The sequence below is a fragment of the Phoca vitulina genome, unplaced genomic scaffold (assembly GCF_004348235.1).
Source record: "Phoca vitulina isolate PV1807 unplaced genomic scaffold, GSC_HSeal_1.0 scaffold3, whole genome shotgun sequence".
Classification (NCBI taxonomy): domain Eukaryota; kingdom Metazoa; phylum Chordata; class Mammalia; order Carnivora; family Phocidae; genus Phoca; species Phoca vitulina.
The window spans coordinates 52,042,264-52,054,048 of record NW_022589706.1 but is presented as its reverse complement, the minus strand read 5'-3'; the positions used below and the strand labels follow the sequence as shown (position 1 = coordinate 52,054,048).

The 11,785-nt window shown below is 35.5% G+C and overlaps 1 protein-coding gene and 1 long non-coding RNA gene across 2 annotated transcripts in view; one reads left to right on the top strand and one right to left on the bottom strand.

Annotated features, from left to right (window-relative positions):
• Positions 1-10,849, top strand: part of LOC116630030 — an 11,955-nt gene extending 1,106 nt beyond the window's left edge. The window contains exons 2-3 of the long non-coding RNA XR_004298864.1: positions 10,301-10,354; positions 10,464-10,849. This is a non-coding gene — a long non-coding RNA (uncharacterized LOC116630030). The remainder of the gene's footprint in view (positions 1-10,300; positions 10,355-10,463) is intronic.
• NPFFR2 (neuropeptide FF receptor 2) overlaps positions 1-11,785 on the bottom strand; it is a 280,297-nt gene that overhangs the window by 195,816 nt on the left and 72,696 nt on the right. The window lies entirely within an intron of this gene.

The following is an 11,785-nucleotide window of genomic DNA, read 5'->3' as shown; positions in this document are numbered from 1 at the left end:
CACAGTTCTGGAGGCTAGTTACCCCAGGAATGCAAGATTTTTTTTTTGGGCTTAAACAACAAAAATTTATTCGGAAATTGATATTTTTAAAAATATTGTAATAGTGTGTTTCTTAAATATTTGTCATTGGCATGTCAAAATACAATGAATTTTTTGCATGTTGACCTAGTACTAAATAATCTTGCTAAACTTAAAGAATGCATATATAATAAATTATTGTGTAGATTAGTTTATGTACAAAATCATTTCTTTGAATACTAATTTTATTTCTTCCTTTTTGTATATCATTCCTTTATTTTTATTTATTGTGCTGGTTAGATCATCAGTGCATTATTGAATACAAAGGGTGTACCCTGCAAGTGTTCTTGGGTTCTTGAAGGAAAGCTTTGTGTATGGTTATTAGGTCTTTCTTAAATGTTTGGTATAATTCTCAGTAGGACCCTTGAATCATATTCTTAGGAAAGTTTTTAATTTTGGATTTTTTAAAATAATTGCTAGAGAATTCAGATTTTGTCCTTATGTGAGCTTTATTTGTATGGATGGTTTATACATATTTTGGGAATTTTCTACTTAAATGTATTGGAAAAAAACTGTTATAATAACTTCTTGTATTAATCTAAACTCTATAGGTTTTGCAGTTGTCTTCCTTTTTCTTCCAGATATTTGTAACTGGTATCTGGTCTTTTTTATGAGTCTTATGAGTGGTTTACTAATGTTATTTACTTTTCAGCTTTTTAAATTTTCTTTATCAATACAACTCTGCCTGTTCTTAGGGACATATTTATGTACACACTGCTATTTTATCATTTGCATGAGAACAGCCCTTGGTTTCCTAGATTTTCATTGCTACAAAGATATTATCACTGTTTTTTGTAATAAAACAAGGAGAAATTCCTTACTGAAATTCCTTACTGAAACTTTATTAACTCACATAACATATTCCTTACAACTGAAAAATTTGCCTTAAAGATAATTTTTAATAAAATTTGCATGCTTTGACCTAAAAGTATATTATTTCCCATAAGCTTTGGCTCAGATTTCCTCCCTTCCTGAGGATAAATTGAAGTCCTTTGGTGACAGATGAGAATTGGGTTGTATATTTGTCATGACATGTTAAATTATGCTGTGGTAACAAACCTCAAAATCCTAATGGCTTAAAGTAACAGGTTTATTTCTTGGTCATGGTATAGATCCTTTTCTGGTCAGGAGGGGGCTCTGTTGGTCTTACTTACTCAAGCCAATGGCCCAGCCATATTTTGAAAGCTATGGTTTACTGAGTAGGTTGAGAAAGGAACTCACTCATATACAAATAAATGATTTGACTCCATAATGACATGCATCACTTCTAATCATAACTAATTGTTCAGACTTTCTCACACATGACCCCATCCGACTAAAGATAAAGTGAAATACTCCCATAAGCTTAGAAGTGAGGAGAACCAAAATTATCTGGTGAACAGCACTAATTAGTTCAAAAGGGTACACTTCTGTTCCACCCCCCCCCCCCCAGAATAGTAGGGGAGGAAGAAAAAGTAATTTTCTCACCAATTAATATTAACTGTTGTCTACATTTATGAATATTTTTAAGTGTCCTGCATATGGGAGTAAAAGCAAAATGGAAGTTAAAAACCACTGTGTTAGCAGTAATTTTTTCTGTGTCAGAGATATCAGTGATATATATATACTCTTACCTTTGCTTATGTGTTTTTCCTAAATTTTTATAATAAATGCATGTTTGTTTTTTAAAAATAAAGTTAAAACACAAAAGGAGATTAAATTGACATTGAAATCAAGTGTTCAATTTTTCTGCATACTTCTCCATTTTTCTTTCATCACATCCTGACTTTAATCAATTTGAACCACTGGGGTGTATGTGTAGGGGAGATAGCTTCAAAAGCAATCACTGGTCAAGGCAGACAATAAAAATTCACCATTACATTTCATCCACCATTACACATAAAGAATATTTTAAAAAAGTATTTTGCTCTGTTTCATGTACATGGAAGGCATTTATAATTGAAATGTCATTGATATGAACTCAGGAGAAACATCAAGCATAAAAATGTAATTAATTCACAGTAATACTTGAGAAGAAATCAAGATGTTTTGCATGTGAATAGAAATTGAATGTTATCTGTCAACTGCTGTGTAATGAGTGTTAGCCCCATTATAGGCTTATTAAAATTTGGATTTTATAGATTGGTCTTCAAATACTGACTGACCTATAAAAAGTAGGCTTTTCACTCACCCAAATGCACATTCTGAGGGATGACTTTGGAGATTGCCACAGTTTTAATATATGAGCCTCCTAAGCAGAGTCTTATTCTGAAATACAGAAACTCAATGCATTAACAGAAAATGATATATCTTTTAAAATATTTTTAATTTAAAAATATAAATTTGTCGCTTCTGCACTTATCTAGTTTTATCCAACTTCTCCATTAACAGTAAATTCTGCACCCCTGTTTCCAAATGTTGGGGTGCCTGGGTGGCTCAGTCAGTTAAACCTCTGCCTTTGGCTCAGGTCATGATCCCAGAGTCCTGGGACTGAGCCCTGCATCAGGATCCCTGCTCAGCAGGGAGTCTGCTTCCTCCTCTGCCCCTCACCCTGCTTGTGCTTGCTCTCTCTTGCTCTCTCTCTCTCACTCAAATAAATAAATAAAATTAAAAAAAAAAAAAAAAGATTTCCAAATATCTATCTAAACTTTTGGCAAAACCAGCTGGACTTAAAGTCTGTTAAATCAGTCAGTAAGACAGGTCTTAACATCTATTAAGTTCCTTTAGTTATTATTTTGTGGGTGTATGAATCAGAGAGAATTTGAGTTTACTTATAAGACTAACATTTTTACAGGTGCCTGGGTGGCTCAATTGGTTGGGCGACTGCCTTTGGTTCAGGTCATGATCCCGGGATCCTGGGATCGAGCCCCACACTGGGCTCCCCCTGCTCTGAGGGTATCCTGCTTCTCCCTCTCCCTCTGCGGCTCCCTCTGTTGTGCTTGTGCTCTTGCTCTCTCTCTGTCAAATAAATACAATCTTTAAAAAAAAAAAAACTAAAATTTTTACTGCAGGTTGGGGGTGCATGGACTTTCCCACCCGTAGTCTCTATAATGATATCAAATAGATTTGGCTATAACTGACAAGCTAGAAAAAGTTATTTAACCTCTTGAAGTCCTGTAAAAGGCCAAATAGCTAATCTCCTTTAACATGAAAATATTAACATAAAATATATAACAATTATCATGGTAGTTAGAATAGACTAAACACTCAATAACTTTTATCTATATACCACAAAAAAAAATAACCATTTTTATTAAAAGGCTGTAAAATGTTCTGTTGAAGCAAAGAAGATAGGCATATTTTTTCAGTCTGTTAATATTTATCTTGATAAAAGAGCAACACTTAGAAGTCTCAAGTTTCTTTTTCAGAGAAAATGGTTTCCAGTGTATAGCATTAGCTTTTTTTTAAGGTAATAGGATGAAGTTTTGGTTGGCTTTTACCAATCCATTTCTGATGAATAAGGATGTCTGCAACATTTCCCTATTTTAAATCCTATTTATTAAATAACCATACCAATCGCTTATAAAGACATTTGTAAGCCACACTCAAGCAAATGGATGAACTTTGGTTCACACAGAAAAAATTAAAATCCACTACTGACCAGGGCAGACTGGCCCTTACTCAGAATGTTCAAAAATGATTTAGAGTTTCTAAAAAAATGCTGTGTTATCCATGTTGCTCATATATCCATTATTATTGTCTCTTTTATTGCACTTGCCCTCCAGAAGTATGTTTTTTTTTCCTCCTTGACCTAGTTTCTGGTAATTAAATTGAGTTTTCTCTGTATCACTGCACCACTTGAAAGCTTCTAGGATCAGAGCCTCTCAGTAATCCCGCTATTGATTAAATCAAATCGGAGCCTATTTTGCCACCATGTGCTGATACTGACTGACACAATGGCAATTATCGGTAATAATTGTCAGTAAACTGCAATTGGAGGAATCAGAAACTGAAACTATATGGATCTTATACTGCTTAGATTATGATATCATCCACGGCTTTGCTCAGTTATGCTGAGCGAAATAAGTCAAAGAAAGAAAGACATGTATCATATGATCTCACTGATATGAGGAATTCTTAATCTCAGGAAACAAACTGAGGGTTGCTGGAGTGGGGGGGGGGGGGAGGGATGGGGTGACTGGATGATAGACACTGGGGAGGGTATGTGCTCTGGTAAGCGCTGTGAATTGTGCAAGACTGTTGAATCTCAGATCTGTACCTCTGAAACAAATAATGCAATATATGTTAAGGAAAAAAAAAAAAAGCAGCAGCAGGAGGGGAAAAATGAAGGGGGGGAAATCAGAGGGGTAGATGAACCATGAGAGACGATGGACTCTGAAAAGCAAACTGAGGGTTCTAGAGGGGAGGGGGGTGGGAGGATGGGTTAGCCTGGTGATGGGTATTGAAGAGGGCACGTTCGGCATGGAGCACCGGGTGTTATGCACAAACAATGAATCATGGAACACTACATCTAAAACTAATAATGTAATGTATGGGGATTAACATAACAATAAAAAATTAAAATAAATAAATAAATAAATAGAATTCAGGAATTATCCAATCCCTGAACAAATTACTGAGCACTTAAATTGAACACAGGACTAGGCTCTGTGACTACAAAATGGGGGAAACCACAATGCTTACCCTGGAGTCACTCATGGCATCATGGCATGAACAGAATGAGATGGAGAAAGGGATCATAGAATGTTTTCCAGTGCAAACTGTAGTGTAAGCATACAAATAGCCTAAAGCTTTCTCTTGCATCCCAGTGATAAAATAGTGAAGAAGGTAAAAAAAAAAAAAAAAAAAAAAAATATATATATATATATATATATATATATTGTTGAGAATTGCTATATGCTAAGACCATGCTAATTCAATTAATAGTTATAACAACATTGCAAGACAGAGATCATTCTTATTTAACAAAGAAACTTTCCTATTTAATAAATGAGGAACCTAAGACTCAGAGGATTAAGTAGCTTGCCCAAGATCACAAAGCTAGTAAATGGTAAACTGAGAGTTTGAATTGAAGGTATGGGGGTACTAATGAAAGAAGAAATTAGGTTACAACTTCTGCAATCATGCACAGGGTCAAAGGAAGAATGGAAATAAGCCACCAACATAGTCCCCCAAAGTACGATAGTCACCTCATCTCCTATATCAAGCACCTAAATCACTGAGTTATAACTTTCTGGTTTATTTCTCTTTCTCACTAGATCATGAGCTCAGTGAAAGCAAAGACATGGTCATGTTCATCTTTGTAATTTTTTTTTTTTTGCCGTGAATTCTGCTCAGTATGTGACTACTGAATAATATTTGAACCAGATAAGCATTTCTTCTATACAAGAGCTATCTTTTGATATTTCAAAGCAACCACCTGAAGGAGGCAATACAAATTTCAGAGGCCAATTCTCAGGTCACAATTCCATATTCTACTGTTGTACTTAAATGTATAATTGAAATGCAACATAAAAGTTCCAAGTTTTTCAATAAAAGGAAGTGAAATGTCTTGCTGAAATATGACAAGATTCATTTTTTTAATTTTTATATTTATTGCATGCAACAGTCACTATTTATACTACCAATCCCCTCAAAATTTCACTATTTTAAAAATTCCTGATGTTAATTTAAATTTTCATTTGTCAAATGAACACATATATTTTTCTCAGTCTCAATTCTCCCCAATACCTTTTGTATTATAAAAATGATTAGATATCCAAATCTTTAAGAAGAGTTTCTCATGGCAAGGATTTTAATGTCAAGGTCATAGAATTCAAGTAGGTGTCTCTTCAATTTCCAATACTTCTACATTTTTAAATTATTTCCACTGGTGGGTTTGAATCTATTCATAAATTAGGAGGCATTTTATGAGCTATTTATATAAATGGAGAGAAAAAAGGAAGAAAAAGACATTCTCCTGCCTTACATAAGTTCACAGTAGAGTTATAGAAGCCAACAAACTAAAATACAAGTTCACAATACATTGTGAATTTTAAAAAGTATATGAATAAAAGAGCAAGAGAAAAACAGAAGAGAGAGTCTCAAACTTGATAGGGATTGTAGGGAGACTCCAAAACAATTAAACTGAGTCTTGGAGGATGAATAGGAATATGACAGGTAGCTAAAGAGGGTAAAGACAGTCTAAGTGAAAGGATCACAATGCACAAAGGCATAGAAGCATGGTGAGGAAAACCATGAGACAAAAGGAAGAGGAGATTTTGTGCCATTCTGAGCAGGTAGCTTCCTTTGAGAGCAGGCCTTAATCATTCCTTGCACTTAAGAGATAGGCATTTCTCTTATCTCATTTTGAGTCTTAATTCGAATTTATAAACAAAGGAAAATTAGATTTATAAACCAAGGAAAGCTACAGAAATACATATACCCAGTCTTCCTATACTCCCTGATTTGCACAGGGATAAAGCAGCAGTGATATCTGTGGAACGGACATGTCTGCTGGTTTAGAGACTCACTCTGGCAAGCTACTTTGAACATTCCACTGGTGCATCAACTACCAGATGAACCACTGTTCCTGCCAGGCTCTCTTGTTCTGCCTTCCACATCAAAACCTGTACTGCAGTCCAAAGTGAATTTACCAAATGGATAAGACTTCTCTCTGTAGAATTCAAAATTACACTATACATTCTGATGTGGCCACATAAATCAATTCACTCAATAAACCAGCACTCAGCACGAGAGCCGTGGACCGTGGTAGCATTTATCGGTTATCAGGGGATACAGATTACTAAACAGGAATTCACTAGATCATGTGACAGTACTAGAGAAGTTTTGGGAAGTTAGGAAATGCTTCCCAGAGGACGTCCTACCTAAACTAGGACCTGAAGAACCTATAGTTATAGCTCCGTTAGACGAGATGTATAGAGAACAGAAATAAACAGGATTACCAGGTTAGTGAGAAACTATTCAAACCATTTACTTCACATTAAATAGATAATTCATCCAGCTGATGTTAAAATGTCTTAATAATCTGGCTTCAGTTTGGAATAACTATATTCAGGCACTTAGACATTACTGGTCTCCAGTGGAAGACACTAGACTTTGCAAAGAGCTTGCATTATAATAAAAACACATATCCATAAACAAAGGCAAATGCACTATAGAGTGACAACAGCACTAAGAAATTCATGGTATAAGGTCAAGGTTGTCCAGAACATGAAGTCTTTTATGGAGGTACAGATTAGTTCATCTACAGAGTATGAGTCACACTCTGACTTAAGTGTCTTACCACATGGAGAAAGGAAAAGGACACAAAAGTGTATACTCATCAATACTTTATCACAGTAAGTAATACTAAAAAAATCGAAATTGGTATTTTAGAATTTGAATTCCTTTTTGGCCTTTTGAATAATTCCCTAAGTGCCAGAGAAGTAGGGCGACAATATAATTTCCCATTTGAACTAGCACTATGTTGTCAGTTAAAGGAGATGATATTAATAATTAGGATAGGAAAACAGGAAGGCAGTGAGTAGGAAAGTCTCAGGCAAACCAGGGCATGTGGTCTCCTAGGGAAAAGCAGTTAACTGCAATGAATATATAATGCCAAACACTTTAGAATTCACAGTGTTTTAACTAGAACTAAATGTTACTTAAAATCATATACTTGAAAACCTTCCTAAACTGCATCCATAAATTACTATACCAAAACAATATCTAAATTCCACTACAAGTGTAATGTCAAAAGTCTAATGAAGTTTACCAGTATACCAATTTCAAGATATATTTTAGTTCCCTATTTTGTCAGGAAAAAAATGGTTATTCTAACTTAATTTCATGAAAAGTAAAAATGATTATGTTCAAAATACATCATATTAAAACACTTGCAATTACTTCATTAGATTTGTTAGTATTTAATGATTGCCTTATACATAACGTCTATACACTGCATCTTAGGTCATTATTGACCTCCTGCAAAGAACAATTTTATTCTTTTACCATTCACATGCCTATACTACCCTCATCCTCACTCTCAATATACTGTAGGCATATCAAATATCGAAACCAGTACTTTGAGTCTGTAAATACTGATGCTTAGAGGCTCACAGAGTATACTATAATTTTACTTGTGGGGTTTTTGTTTGTTACCTGGGTTAATAAACTGCCTTGTTCTAATTTTTGTTAGCTTTCTATGCATCTATTATTGTTCCTCCTTACTTTGTCTGGCATAACTCTAAAACACCTCTAAATAAGGTCAAACACATTGATCCACTTACTATTTTTGAGAAATACCTATGGGAATTTTCCTATTTTTGTATGCAAAATGCCTTGTGTCCTGCTCTAATGAGGACTAATCGCTCTCTAGATCTGTAACATAGACACTATCCTGGGATAGCTCTTTACCATTTTCCTGGGCATTCTCAGCCTCTTTTGAGATTTGGTTTCCAGGTACCCATCTTTAATTGTTTTGCCCTATAACCTTGTTCTGGGAGAGCAGTAGCTTTCCTAAAAAAGAACGTATATTTTTGAAGACAAAATTTATTCTACTCTCACACTTTATTGGGAGTTTGCCTGTGTTTATAATTCTTAGTTGAATATAATTTCCCCTCAGCATCTTATTGTGTCATGGATGCACTACTTTCTCTTAATTCTCTAAGGATATTAATTAAATGGTTTGTTTTACTTCCTGTACGATCATAGATTTCTCCAAGGTACTTTATGTTATTGCTGTATTTTGGTGAATTCTTAAATTAGAACTCTTCTGCTAACTTCTGTTTGTTCATATTTGAATGAAACTCTACAAAGCCTGGTTTAGAAATTGTGCTGGGGCGCCTGGGTGGCTCAGTCAGTTAAGCGTCTGTCTTCAGCTCAGGTCATGATCCCAGAGTCCTGGAATGGAGCCCCACATTGGGCTTCCTGCTCAGCGGGGAGTCTGCTTCTCCCTCTCCCTCTGCCCCTCCCCCTGCTCCTTCTCTCTCTCTCTCCCTCACTTTCTCTCAAATAATCTTTTTTTTTTTTTTTTTTTAAAGCAATTGTGTCATATATAGACTATATGGACTGGTAGAATTCTCTATAGTGTACCTGATACAAGATGGCTGTTTTGTTAAATGTCAGTATTTATAGATCCTTTCCCTGGGACAGATAGTTTCTCCAGAAAGAAATATTCTACTTTCCTGTCTGGGTGACATAAGGAAGTTACCCAACATTCTAGAAGCCAAGCAGCAGCCTAGCAGAAGAATTTTGTATGATAATGGTGAGGGAGACTGAACTCATTCTACTTTACAGAAACTTTTATTTAATCCTCATGATTTAAGTGAAGCACAATCGAACTATTCTCCCCCATGCTGGTATCCAAACCAAGAAACTTACTCTTATCTTGAGAACAAACCTTTCTTCTCAGGGACAGGGAAGGTGTATTCAGCTGGCTGTGAGGGCTTAAGAAGAGAATCAGTTGTTATAATTACAACTTCCCTGGTACCTCTCAAAGGTCTGTGACAGTTTGAACAATGACATGACCACCCTATGCCAGGGCTATTAGTACTCCATCTCATGGCCAGCCAACATGTAGTTCAGCTCCAAAATCCTATTTTAGAGTTCTTAGACTTTGCTCCTAGGAACATTCTCAGCAGCATCTGCCATAGGTTGGATTCCCGGAGATTCTGAGATGGAAATTTGCAGATGATTGCAGAGATGGGAAGAGGAGGAGAAGGGATGTGATCTCAGGAACACTGTGTGTAAGGATGTGACGGCAGCAGGATAGGACAAAGAAGCTGAATTGTGATGCAGCTGCAATGAGGCTTCAGCCAGTCTCACAGGGAAATCTTGATACTGGGATGCCCTTTGGACATATTTTCATTTGATGTAAGAAGGCTCGATTTTTATGCCCCAACACAGACCAGTTATTGAATGCAAACTGCTGACAGCCAGGAGGCATTACCCTTAAGAAATGCTGCTCCTTTTGGCCATGGCAGTTCCTAGTGAGGAACTCGGCTATTGGTTGTTAGCAAGCAATACTCCAAGCAGTGGGGGAAATAAGTATCATGGTCCAGAAGAGGAGATCTGAGCAATGCACAATACACTGGAAGCTTCTGCATTGCACTGATACCTGGCCCTGCCAATCCACTTGCAAGTACCTCTCAGTTCCAACCTACAGTTTAGGCTTGACCCATGGAAATACACACCCTTTCCCCACCACAAGTGATCATGCAAATCTGTTTCCATGACCACCCTCCCTCCTTGCTTTAACATCAAAAGCAAAGCCATCATTCTTTCACTCTGTTTTCTACAGGGGCCTGGGGAGTTGAACACTGGCCTGTGTGAATTTCCAACTCCAGACCCTCAGGTAAAGCTATGTTCACGGTAACCTCAAATCCAAGTGTCCCTTATTTGACTTAAGGTCAGAAAATTCCCTTAAAAATTGTCTTCATACATTGTTTTCCTATTGAAACCAGTGATAATGACAGAAGGGAAGAAGAGGATTTGGAAATCATTCAGCAAGTCTAATAATATACACAGCATTTCTTTTTCAACTGGATGGACCCTCAATCTTCACCATCATCACATTAAATATCTTATTATACTTTGGATTCCATGAAGTCAGCAATTTCCTCTGCTATATATAAAACATGATAGAAGTGCTATATTTTAAGACAAAAAAAGAATAAGACAAGAAAACAAAAATCAAATAAAGCTTAGAAAAAAATACAACGGTAATTTATATCAAGTTAAAGAAGAAAACCAGAACTGTTTATTCATAGAGGTTCCGGAAGATACTGGATAAAATCCTACCAACATCCTTAATAAAAAGTCTAAGTAGATAGAAATAAAATAGCAAGCATAAATATAATCTGTGAATTTTGGTTTTATTTCTCATTACTTCTAAATCATACTTCTCTCATCTTAAAGTTTCTAAGTTAATATTCTCCTAGATGAAGCAGCTCTTTCATACTATTCTCTAAGCAGGAAATTAATAAGAACTTTAATGTTGTCAATAAATGTGCTCTGGATTTCCTTTAAGTAAGAGAAATCTCTAGCAATTAGGTGATTCAAGTTTAAGCATTCATGTGGATTGGCGTCAATTAAATGTTGGCAAGGTCAATGCAAACACTGAAAGTGGAATAAAAATTGTAAGGGTCTGGTGATTAAATAAGCAGTGGGTGATTAGTCACATTCATAGCTATGGGTATGTTTTCAATCTGCTTAAGGAGAATTTGAAAACACAACATCATATACATGTAGTTCAGGAAAGAAATTGGTTGTTTTGCATTTAAAATTTCCAGGTCAAAATGACATCATGAAAATGAAAGGTCTGAGAAGCTAAATGCACTGTCCCCTGTGTTCCTCAGAGTAAAAAAGACAGATTATCCATCAAGCAAGGCTGATTCCCATCTAACAATGACCTCTTTATTCTTTCTATTGCACAAAACAGTATAAGGAAACAACATGAGCTCAAACTTTGCTTAAATTTTGGTTTCGATATGTATTAGATGTGTGAATTTTAGCTTTTAGGCAAGTTTTCTGAATCTGTTTCTGTATCAGTAAAATGGAAATATTAATATTCACCTGGCAGAGCTATTGCCATATTAGTAATAAAGAATATAAACTATTTAGTGAAATGCCTGAGATAAGTCAGGTGATTGTATTTCTAATTGAGGACAATAAACAAACTATATTATGTACATAGATAATATAAGGTTCTATGCTAGAAGAATGAACTTTTATTTTCAGATAAAGTATATGAGGTTTTGAACTCAGAAAGAACATTGAAAAAGTC